The 12,049-nt window shown below is 54.6% G+C and overlaps 1 pseudogene; it reads left to right on the top strand.

The window, feature by feature from the left end:
• Positions 1-10,848: 10,848 nt before the first annotated feature.
• LOC129783611 (olfactory receptor 14C36-like) lies at positions 10,849-11,752 on the top strand (annotated as a pseudogene).
• The last annotated feature ends 297 nt before the right edge of the window (positions 11,753-12,049 follow it).

Here is a 12,049-nt window from a genome sequence, read left to right on the forward strand (position 1 = left end):
CTCCACTGGATTATCTTTACAGCTCTTAAACTGTAAGCAGGAGAGTCCCCTGTGCTGCCCACACTGCCCCAGTATGTCCCAGTGGCCTCCAGGTGGGGTGTGAGCCCTTCCCCACTGCTCTCTCAGCCTGACCACCCAGCTGGTGTTTTACCCATCTCTTTCTGTTCGCAACCAGAGTGTCATGGCCTCTCTCGGGCAGAACACTGAGGGAGACCATGGGCAGAGTTTTGTAAAGCTGAGGGAAATGACATCCACTGTGGAGCTCCTCACGCACAACTGCAGGCTGTCAGGTTGCGAAGTAGATGGCAAATCTCATAAGCAGTCATAAGCCATCACAGTGAGAAGAAAATACTCTGCTGAAATGAAAAAGAGAATCAGCAAGTGCTGGGCAGCACATCCTCAGTAAGAGATGGCTCTGGTCCTACAGGGAGCTGGACATGGCTTTCGGGAGAGTGGTGCAGATGGAGCCCAGGCTGAGGAGGGAGATGTTATGATGAAGAAGGACATGGGGGTGTGGAGGAGGTGATCGCACACTACGGTGGTGATGATGGCCATGAGGGCAGCAAGGTAGATGCCCAGGAAGAGCCAGAAGTGCAAGAGCTGCAGCTCCCATTTTTCTGCAAATGGCAGGAGGAGGAACTGGGTGATGGAGCTGCTGTTGGCATCTGGTGCCTCTGGTCATGGGGCTGTCTGAGAGGGAAAAGAGTGAGAAGTTAGGCAAGACTTTGCTGAGCAAAACCTAACATATTTCTCAGAGACACCCCAATGAAAAGGCTTCTCTGCTTTCCCGAAGACATTTACTAGATCTCTCATGAGTTGGTTTTTGCTGAGGGTGCTCCAGGGAGTAGGAGACTCTGCTGTGGGCTCTGCAGGAGTCAGTCCTTCCCTACAGCAGCAGCGAAATAGGAACGTGGTGTGATCTAGGATTAAATACACTCAGGGCATCAAAGGGCTTCACAGCATTGCCACCCCGTGTTCACCCAACTATGGAGCGGAGTTGAGGGGATTTTTCTCTGTGTATTTTGTTCCAGTTGCCCCACCACAGCTGAGGAGTGGTTTTGGCACTGCCATTCCTGCTGCACTCCAGGTGCCATCAGGTGGGCCCTGAGAGGCAAAGAGACAGTCCCTTTGTGCGGACTGAGGACAGCCAGTCTGTCCACCCGCCCTGGCCTCAGCTGCCCTGTGCTGGCAGCTCCTTGACCTGCAGGACCATCACCCCCAGTGCTTCCCAGAGAAGGAACTGGACGCTGCCGAGAGCAGAGGCAGCCAGTTTCCAGGTACCGATCTGCAAGCTCCTCATGCTGCCTCATCATACCTGAGAAGGATCTCAGCTCTGCCCCTGCAGCCAGGGACACAGAGGGCACATTGCAGCTGCCTGTGCACAGCTACCCAGAAGCATTCCTGGGGTGTCTTCTCCATGGGGCTCCCTGATCACACAGCGATGCCACCGGAGAGTTGTGCCCTTCTGGAGGGCAGCCTGCAGCCACCCAGCTCCTGAAGTTGGGCTGTCCTGAAGTGAGAGGTGTCTTTTTTGTGCCTCGCCTCTTTTTGGCGAGGCAGGAGTTACCCTTGGAAAATCCACCTGGACAGTTACCCGCTCTGGTGCCAGAGATGTCACCCAAGGGGACTCTAACAGGTGGCACACCGGTCACCACCCTTCACACCACTCACAGATCTGCACTTATGGACTCGTTCCAAGACAGTTACAACACTTACTTGTCCTTTCTCATAAGTGACCTCTGCCAATTCAAGGAGCTTTATAAAGCGATACTTCAAGGAAATACTGATTTTATACCAGAACTTCACCATTATTACTACAATTATACCACCTGTCCTTAAGTTTCCCATCTTTAACATATGTGCACCTGAGCAGGAGACAGTGACGACTTCTGAAGTCATCTTCTCCGCAGACTGTCTCAGCAAAGGCTCTTTCAGTTATTCACCAGTTTTCTCCTCCCTTTAGTCTTTGGTCTTTTAGGTACCTCTCACCTGTGCTGCTGTTTTTAGCTTCTGGAAGGAAAAGCTTGCATGTCTCCCTGCAGCCAAACTGTCTCCTTACCCAACCCTTCCCTTGTGTTTAGATCTATATTTCCGTATCTAGCACCTAAAAGGTTTCTCATGAGAGTGTCCCTTGCAGAAAGGCACCTCATCAGAGACAGCTTGGACTTGGCATCTGCTTGTGGAGGGTGTTGGCTTATTTATGACACTTGATCACTCTTCACAGTACTTGCAGATCTGAATAATTCTTCTGCACCTGTGTGCAGCCAGTCCTCTAAGGCAAACAGGTGGGGATGGTGCAAAGGAGCTGCAGCACCCACCTGCATAACTGAGGGGAGAAGTCTGATGTAAGGAGAAGGGCTGTGAGTCCCAGGGGACAATGAGAAAAAGGGTGGTCTTGCGGACATTCAGAGCAACGTTGTCCATCCTGTGTCAGAATACCAAGGGACTGTGTTTCTTAGCATCCAGACCTCCTGAGGAGGCCCTCCGCATCATTATCACTTGGAGAATGCTGCTAGAACCTCGTCTCTAACCTAAAAAGTAGCAAAATACAACCTATGGAATAAAATGTAATTATTTTGAAGTGCACTTTGAAAGCCTCTCTCTTATCTACATGAATGGAACAGATTCAATTAGCTGCACAGGTCTTGAAGACTTGAAGGAAATGACAAAACGGCAAATACCTCATTAGGGCCTTGCGGGCTCCTGCCATGAACCTGAGCTACCGAGAGCAGACTGAACCAACCACTCAAGGAATCTAAGTCAGAAGCAGCACTGAAAATACCTTCAAACATTGATGGGTCCCGCTGAGGGCCATTGCTGACAAAGCGTCCCCATGGACTCGTTAGAGCAGCTAATTAGAGGCCAGACCTGCAGGTAGGCAAAGGTACTGTGTCAGTGGCTGTAATGCTGCAAAACACATTTGGATTATTTATGAAGCAGAAAGACCCGGCCCTGACCCCCAGGCTCTTGGAGGGCAGAACATAAGACCCTCCAAATCACGTTTCCTGTCACAGGCCTTGGTGACATGGGCAACTGCCAGTGCCAGGGGGACAGAGGCCTCAGCCCCTGTGGGGCCATTCAGCCCTGCTGCAGCCCTGGGCCATCTCCACGGCAAGTTGCCCTACACTGTCCGTGTGGCACCTCTTTCCACTCTGGGGGTTGGACTCTTCCTTGCTTTCCTACCCAGCCCTCACACCCGCATTTCTCTGCCTTTTCTGAAGTTTCTCCCCTCATCCCTGCTTGTTCCTTGCAACTCAAAGCCATGGGACAATCCAGGCTCCCTCTGGGTGAACTCTGGCACCAGAGGGCAACCCTCAGAGAATACCAGTTGTTGCATATACGTAGGTCATAGTGGGAGAATTTCTAGAGATATAAAAAACATTTGGAAGCATCCTAATATTTGTCATGAGTCCCAGGAAGTTCACACCTGCTATGAAATTGAAGAAATTTGGAATATGCTGACGTCCTGGTTTCCTGATTTACATCTCTGGGTTGAGAAGTTCATTTCCAGATGCCTTTCTCCTCTTCCTCTGTGATCACTCCAATCCGTTCTACCTATGTAGCTTCTGCTTTAAGGTTCAGAGTGGAAAAGCTGGACTGTCTGTCAGTAGTGTCTCTAATATTCCCTACGGGCAACTCTTCAGTAGTGGCAATAGACCTCATGGGGATTTGCTTGAACTAACAATACGACAGCTGAGAAATTTATTTTTATTTATTAATTTCTACCCCACTCCCCCAACACACACCCTGATAAGCAATCCCTCTTTTATTCCTGTTTACACCCTCTTCTCTAAAGGAAAGCAGCTGATAATTACTGCCAAGCACTTCCTATATTCACCTGCAGAGCTGGCTGGAGAAGTCTGATGTCAAGTGATGGAAGTGCCATGGGGCTGAGGAGATAAACAGTGGGGCTGGGGAGGTGAGAAGTGAGGCTGTCCACGCAGTGTTTAGCTCCAGGGACTGCTTTTCCCACCCCTGCACAACTCCTCAGGAGGCATGCTGCATCAGTTGCCATTGGAAAAGTCTTCTATCACTTCTCCATAGTGGTCATTACCTGCCTTCCTCTTTAACTACACTTCTGAAACTTATGAAGTGTTCAAGCCTTGAAGACCAGATGTCCCTGATGGAAGAGACAGGGCTCGTCAGGGCATTCTCCCTCGTCATGAGCCCAGGGGGTCTGTGGTGCTGTGGACTTCAGGTGTTCAGAGGAGACTGAAGAGACCTCTGAAGAACACCAAGTCAGGAGCAAAGCCCCCAGTCCCTGGAAGCGTTAATGGGCCCCACTGAGGGCCATGGCTGAGAAAGCCTCCCCATGGCCTTGTTAGAGCCCATCCTTGGAGGCTGTGAGTGCAGGAAGGCAAAGGCGCTGTGCAGGCAGCTCTGCTGCTGAGCAAAGCCTTGGCTTGCTTGATGAAGCAGGAAGGCCAAGGCGTGACCTGCAGCCTGTGGGGAGGTGGGTGCTGTCCCTCACACAGGGCTCAGGGCTCTGCCTGGGCACCATGGAAGGTGGGCATCCAATGCCCAGTGAAGGACAGCAATGGCACAGCAACTTCCAGCTTCCCCATGGGGCTGCAAGGAGGCAACGATGCCCCCGTGCCGGAGGACATCATGTCTTGTCATGGCCCTCCGAGGCAGAGACAGCTGCCACAGCCAAGGGGACACCGACCTGGGTTCTACTGGTGCCTTCCAGCCTTGCCAGTGCCCTCTGCCCTCTTCACCACAGGCTGTCCTGCATGGTTGGAGCCCTGCCCCTGTTTCCCTGCAGGCTGTAGGCACCATCTCGCTGCCCTGCCTTGCTCTCACCCCAACATTGCCATACCTTCGCTGAGGTACCTCCACTCTCACCGGCTGTTCCTTGAAACACAAACCATGGGCTGATCCAGGCTCCCTCTGGCTGAGCTCTTGCACCGCAGCAGGACCCTTGCAGTGACAGTTCCTCCTCCCGATAGCCACTCTACACCATCAGAGCTTTCTTTTGTCACATTTTTTCCTCTCTTGAGATTTTTCCCACTGCCCAGGAAAGCTTTACCACCTCAGGAACTACCCTCCAAGCAGGGAACCTAACTCAATAGCTTTTTTTTGTGATCTTTCCCCTCTAAAAAGTGAAGCCACCTCCACATGGTCTTCTAAACCACATGGCTGCTGCTGGCCTTTCAGCTTCTCCCAGAGACGTGACCAAGCCACATGCCTGCTGCTGTCCTGTCATGTCCACAGGCAAAATGGACATGACAGCCTGTACCCCAGCCCTTTTCCTGGAGAGGTCCTGTGCTGTAGCTTGGCAGAAGGACTTTCCCAGCCATGTTCCTGTTGCTGGCCTATCACCTCCAGAGACAGAACTGACCTCACAGGCCCCTTCACAGCCAGGCACGTCCTCCTGCATGAGGAGTTCCTGAGAGTCAGCTCTCCTTCTCATAACACACCTCTCCATCACACTAATTCTAACCCACACCTGGCCACAGAAAAGCAGCCTTCTTCCTTTCAGAATTATCAAATTCATTTCCCACAAGCCATTTGAGTGGAGAAACCTTATTCACATGAACTTCCGTAGTTGTGTTGACACAATTTATATATGAGCTTCCATATATATGCCTTTTTTTTTTTTTTTCAGGTTGGACTGACCTGTGGAGATCATCGAATCCAACCCTCCAACTGAGGCAGGGTCAGCTAGAGCAACTTGCTCAGCAACTGGTCTAGCTAGGCTTGCAATATCATAAAAGCATAAGAACAGAGAATCATATAGGTTGGAAAAGACATTAAAGATAATCAAATACAACCATTACCACAGGACGGCTCCAGACCCTTCACCACCTCTGTTGCCCTTCTCTGGACATACTAAAACACCTCAACATTACTGTTGAAGTGAGGGGCCCCAAATGGAAACACAGTGTTCAAGGTGTGGCTTCAGCAGTGCCGAGTACAGGGGGTCCATCACTGCCCTGGTCCTGCTGGCCACACTGTTTCTGATACCAGACACGATGCTATTGGCCTTCTTGGCCACCCGGGCACACGATGGCTCATGCTCAACCATCTGTCAACCGGCACCCTCAGGGTACTTCCCCACCAGGCAGCCTTCCAGCCACTCTGGCCCAAGCCTGTAGCCTTGTGTGGGGCTGTTGTGACTCAAGTGCAGATCTGGCACTTCTCCTGGTTGAACCTCATACAATTGGACTCACTTGAAAGGTCCAACCCGTGCAGATGCCTCTGCAGAGCCTTCCTGCCCTCAAGGACATCAGCACTTCCACGCAACTTGATGTTGTATGCAAACTCACTGAGGGTGCACTCAATCCAGATCGATGATGAAGTTCTGAGACAGGACTGGCCCCAACACTGAGCCCTGGGGAACGCCACTCCTTATGGGCCATCGTCACCTGGATGTCACTCCATTTACTGCACCTCTTGGGGCTTGGGTGTCCAGCCAGCTCAAACCCAGCGTGGAGAACACCCACCGAAGCCATGAGCAGCCAGGTTCTCCAGGAGAATGCAGTGGGAGGTGGAGCCAAAAGGCTTTCCTAAGGTCCAGGTAGACAGCATCCACAGCCTTTCCCTCATCCACTGGGCAGGTCACCTTGTCCCAGCAGCAGATCAGATTCATCAGGCAGGACCTGCCTTTCATAAACCCATGCTGGCTGGTCCTGACCCCCTGGTTTTCCTGCACCTCCTGTGTGATGGCGCTCGGGCCGATCTGCTCCTCAACCTTCCCTGGCACTAAGATCAGGTTGACAGGCCTGTAGTTATCCCCATCCTCCCTCCTGCCCTTCTTGTAGGTGGGCAGCACGTGACTAACATTCAGCCTTCTTGGGCCTCCCCAGTTAGCCAGCACTGTTGAAAGTCATCGCTGTGGTGAGGCAATAGAGAAACAGACCAATGATTTTCAAAGTGTCCCTGCCTCACGGGATGTCCATTGTCAAGGACACAATCAAAAGCACCTTGTCCTTTCTGGATATAAGCTTCACCAGAACCACGTGTCCTCTCGGGCGGCAGAGGCATCACTGGCAGCAATGCCTTCTCCTGCAGCACTGCACAGTCCAGCCCTGCGTGTCTCTGGTCCCAAGGACAGCATGGATTGCTCTCCTTAGGGACATCTCATTTCACCGTCACAGTGACCTCTGCCCACCACCCCAGCATGCTCTGCAGCAAAACATTTTGCTGGTGTGTGACCTTGGACACTTGGTACCCATTATTATTTTTGTTGTTACATGTCTGAGCTTGGCCCAGGTGACACAGGTGTGGTTCAGGGTAACTGCTCTGAAATCACCTAAATCAGGGAGAGGAAGGGGAAAAGTCTTATTTAAGCAGTGTGAGGAAGCCTTAGGATCAGTAACCTGACATCTGATTGGGGAATTTAGAGATCCTGTGGGTTTACATGGCAAGGGTTTGGGAGTGGTTTGGAGGTGTTTGTAGGGCTGGCAAAGGTGAGAAGAGATCAAGAGCTGACTCCGTGGCCATAACAGCCACTTTCATTTGACTCCAAAATGGACCAGCCCCTGCCCAAACCTGAGCCAATAAGCAATCGCAGTGGCACCTCCGTGATACCCTATGGCAGAAAGGACAAAACACAATGGGAGAGGAGTGAGAATGATGTGAGAGAACAACCCTACAGACATCAAGGTGAGGGAAGAAGGAGGGGAGCAGCGAGACAGAGGCTTGGTGGGATCCTGCAAGCCAGTGGTCAAGTAACCACCCGCTGACAGTCACAGGGCAGCACAGTGACAATGCTCCTTTAGGTGTCTGCAGGTTCTTTGCATCGGCATTCTAGCACAGCTGCCAGATGGGCCAACAGCTGTGATGCTCCCCTGGATCTGAAACCCTGCATCATTCGTGTCCACCTTGGTTCTAGGAGCAAAGCAATGGTGGAGTCTCATCTCCCAGGGGAGTGAGGCAGGAGAGCAGCAGAGTGCAGGCCCCAGGTCACACACACTGGCAGGCTGTGGCCTGTGCCGAGGGAGGGAACACTCCTTCGGGTGCCCTGGAATTGCCGCACAAGCATGAACTCCATTGTCAATGTTGGACCTGTTGGAGGCTGCTGTCCTTGCCGAGCAGCTGTGCTGAGCTCTGCCAGCTGCCTTGGCACTTGGTTCCCTCAGGGTCACAGCTCTGTCTGCAACAGGACGGGCTGCAGCTGCCTCTGCGTGGGCCCCTGGCTGAGGGCACTGCTGCACATCTGGGCTGAAGCCCCCCAGCTGTGGCACCAGCCCAGCTCTGCCTGGCCATAAGGCACCCTGGTACCAAGTGTCCCCGAGCCCGTGGGTGCAAAGGCTTTGCTTCAGAGCAGAGACATGGCCTGGGCAAGGGAGAGCTGAGTCTTGAGCCCTGAGACTGCAAACCCCGAGTTACACGCATACATTGCGTGAGAGTAACTGAAGCCATCACACAGCAAAACCCCACACTGGAGATCTGAGCTGCTTTCCTCTGAACTTCCCTCTGTGCTGGCTACTGCAGGGTTAACAAAAGGTGACTCTCATGCTGAAAGCTTTTTTTTCTAGGAAGGGAATTGCCACTGCTGGAAATAAGTGTGTCCCCCCAGGTGAGGCAGGGCCCATGAGGGATTGGCTCATCCTGCTGCCCAGCAGGTTCCCCTGCAGCCCCAGGGACAGCTGGAGGGAGCCCAGAGGGGCAGAGGAGGGAGGCAGGGAGAGCTCAAAAGCAGCCCTTGGTGGGAGGCTGCTGAGAGCTCCCTGCTGGAGAAATCTGCAGAGCCCTGGAGCCGGTAAGTGTGTGGCTGCAGGGCAATGCCTCTGCAGTTCCTAGCCGGGTCTGCAGCAGCTGGGCCCCCCCCAGCCTGTGGGACCGTGTGGGAGCCTTGTGCTGTGGAGGAGGCCAGTGTGCTGCAGAGCAGGGCTTCCCTGCTGCAGCGTGGGAGGGCCAGGGCATGTGGGCTGCCTTGTGCCAGGGCCGGCTGCAGGGCTGTGAAGGTGGCTGTGCAGGCAGGGGTGCCCAGGGCTGTCCTTGCCAGCAGGGTCCCTGCAGCCCAGGGGGCTGTGTGCTGGGGCAGGGGCTCTGCCGCCTGCCAGGGGCAGCTCTCAGCCTGCCGGGGGGCTCCCGTGCGGCTGCGGGGAGACAGTGGGGTGCAAGGAGTGAACCTCAGCAGGGCAAGGTCCCTGTTCTTCTGAGTAAGTGCTGCATGTGACAGGGTTGCTCACAGCTCCAGGTCATTTCCATGAAGACTTTCCTTGAGCACGTTCATGGCCGGGGTTTCCGGCTTGGCTCTGTGCTTGCCTGAATCTCTGCTGCCTCTTTTCTGTGGCTCCGCTTGGTGGCAATGGAAACTCAGCTGTGCAGGTCAGAGCAGGGGCTGAGATGCTGAAAGCATCACAGGGAGGTTGATGAGGAAGCTGAGCAAGTGCCTTCCCTCCCCAGCATGCCGCAGGGGAAACCAGCATCAGCTCTCCTTTTCCCTCCGGCTTTGGGGGAGCTGCTCTTCCAGCTGTGCAGACAGAGAGCGGCTGCAGGGCAGAGCTGGGCACAGAGGGGCTGAGCTGGGCTCTGTGAGCGCTGGCAGGGAAGAGCCCTGGGGCCAGAGAAAGAGCTGCTGGCAGGGACAGCTGCAGGCAGCAGAGCCCTGGGCAGGGAGGGGGGAGATGCTGAGGGGAACCCTGATGCAGGGCAGATGGGGGCACCTCCTGGCCATGGTCTGCCGTGCAGGTGCCTTCCCTGAGCAACACACCTCTGCTCTCCTCTCCCACCCAGCACAGCCTTTAGACCGTGGGTTACATGTGTTTCAACAGCTCCTGGTCCAGCAGAGCAGCAGGAGGGATGAAGTGCATCTCTCCTGCTGCCACGGTGCCATTTCTCACTGAGCAGAGCCTGAGGGTGACTGTCCTGCACTGCTGCTGTGTGGGAGGTGGTGTGCCGGGCTGGGGAAGGGGAAGGAGTTCCCGAGTGTCCCTTTGTCTCTCTCCTGGCCTTGCTCAGATGCTATTGGCATTGCAGACAGGCTCTCTGGCAATCGGGGTTTCAGCTGCCGGCTCAGGCGCAGACCTTGTGGGTCCTCCTGTGCAGGCATGTCCATAGCAAGGAGGTGTCCCAGCTTTCCCCTAACCCGTGATGCTGTGGGCAATGCAGTCTGTGAGGCTGGGGAAGGAGCTGACTCTCCTGCAAGAACTTGCCATGGTCAGGACCCTTGACTACCTACCTCGGGTGTCCACCCAAGATGTATGTGCCTGCCAGGGCACACAGTGAGCCCTGGGTGTCCTTGGATAGCAGTGTGGTGCTGAGCCTTCAGTAAGGGATGAGGCATTCTGTTCTCTGCAGTGGATCCCTCTGCTCTCAGCAGTGCCTGGCTGCTGGTCAGGGTAACAGGGCAGTGTGATCACTCTCCATCTAGAAAGGAGCAATTGCCGGGCAGCTGGGAAGGAGAGGGATGGAGAGAGCAGAGTGCCTGCCTCTGCCCTCAGGCACAGACAGTGCCCTCGCCTCTCAGCACTCACTCTGCTCTCCCTGAGCACAGCACAAAGCCCTCCTGACCTGACTCTGGCCATGGCCGTTGCTCAGCACGGGCAGAGCCGATGCTGACAGGCCCTTCTGCGCTGGGAGCAGTTTGGGCTGAGCCAGTGCAAGGCCAGGACTGGCCCCTGCCCCCAGGGTTCCCATGAAGCCCCTGCTGCAGAGCAGGGCTCACTGCTGGGCAGCCAGCGGGCACAGCCCCTGCTCCTCACAGCACACTCGGCCAGCACTCAGCACAGCTCCAGCCACGGCTCTGCAGGGAGCTCTCCCAGGAACGGCAGAGGGGGGGCAGGGGGCACCGGGAGCGCATCTAGGAGAAACGGCTTTCACTGGGCTCACAGAATTATCCTCTGACTTCTTGCTAACTTTCCTCCTTGAGCAGGTCCCCATTCCCAGAGGCAGCAGATGTCCAACAGCAGCTCCATCACCCAGTTCCTCCTCCTGGCATTGGCAGACACGCGGGAGCTGCAGCTCTTGCACTTCTGGCTCTCCCTGGGCATCTACCTGGCTGCCCTCATGGCCAACGGCCTCATCATCACCACCGTAGTATGTGACCACCACCTGCACACCCCCATGTACTTCTTCCTCCTCAACCTCTCCCTCCTCGACCTGGGCTCCATCTCCACCACTCTCCCCAAAGCCATGGCCAACTCCCTCTGGGACACCAGGGACATCTCCTACTCAGGATGTGCAGCACAGCTCTTCCTGATTCTCTTTTTCCTTTCAGCAGAGTATTTTCTCCTCACCGTCATGGCCTATGACCGCTCCGTGGCCATCTGCCAGCCCCTGCACTACGGGACCCTGCTGGGCAGCAGAGCTTGTGTCCACATGGCAGCAGCTGCCTGGGCCAGTGGGTTTCTCTGTGCTGCGCTGCACACGGCCAATACACTGTCACTGCCGCTCTGCCACGGCAATGCCCTGGGACAGGTCTTCTGTGAAATCCCACAGATCCTCAAGCTCTCCTGCTCACACACCTACCTCAGGGAAGTGGGGCTTATTGTGGCTGGTGCCTCTTTATGCTTTGGGTGTTTTGTTTTCATTGTGCTGTCCTATGCTCAGATCTTCAGGGCTGTGCTGAGGATCCCCTCTGAGCAGGGACGGCACAAAGCCTTTTCCACGTGCCTCCCTCACCTGGCCGTGGTCTCCCTCTTTGTCAGCACTGGCACGTTTGCCTACCTGAAACCCCCCCTCCATCTCCTCCAAATCCCTGGACTTGGCGGTCTCAGTCCTGTACTCGGTGCTGCCTCCAGCAGTGAACCCCCTCATCTACAGCATAAGGAACCAGGAGCTGAAGGACGCACTGAAGAAGCTGATGCAGTCAGCTGTCTCTCAGCAGCACTGAACTGCCTGAATCTCTTCACAAGGTGTCTCCTTGTCATCTCTGGAACATCCTGTGAATTTAGCACTTTTAATGTCACAATTGTGTTTCTCCTAGAATGTTTGCATGCTCTCCACTTCCTCAAAGGAATGAACCCACCATGCCTGACCCAGAGGCTTTTGTACGTTTGCATCCAGGATGGCTCAGCGGGACTTCTGTGTCACATCTCTGTAATTTAAGGGGCTTGTGTAGTGGAGATATCTGTCAACTTCCCAGGAGAGTAAAGCA

Source organism: Falco peregrinus, unplaced genomic scaffold (assembly GCF_023634155.1).
Source record: "Falco peregrinus isolate bFalPer1 unplaced genomic scaffold, bFalPer1.pri scaffold_58, whole genome shotgun sequence".
NCBI lineage: Eukaryota > Metazoa > Chordata > Aves > Falconiformes > Falconidae > Falco > Falco peregrinus.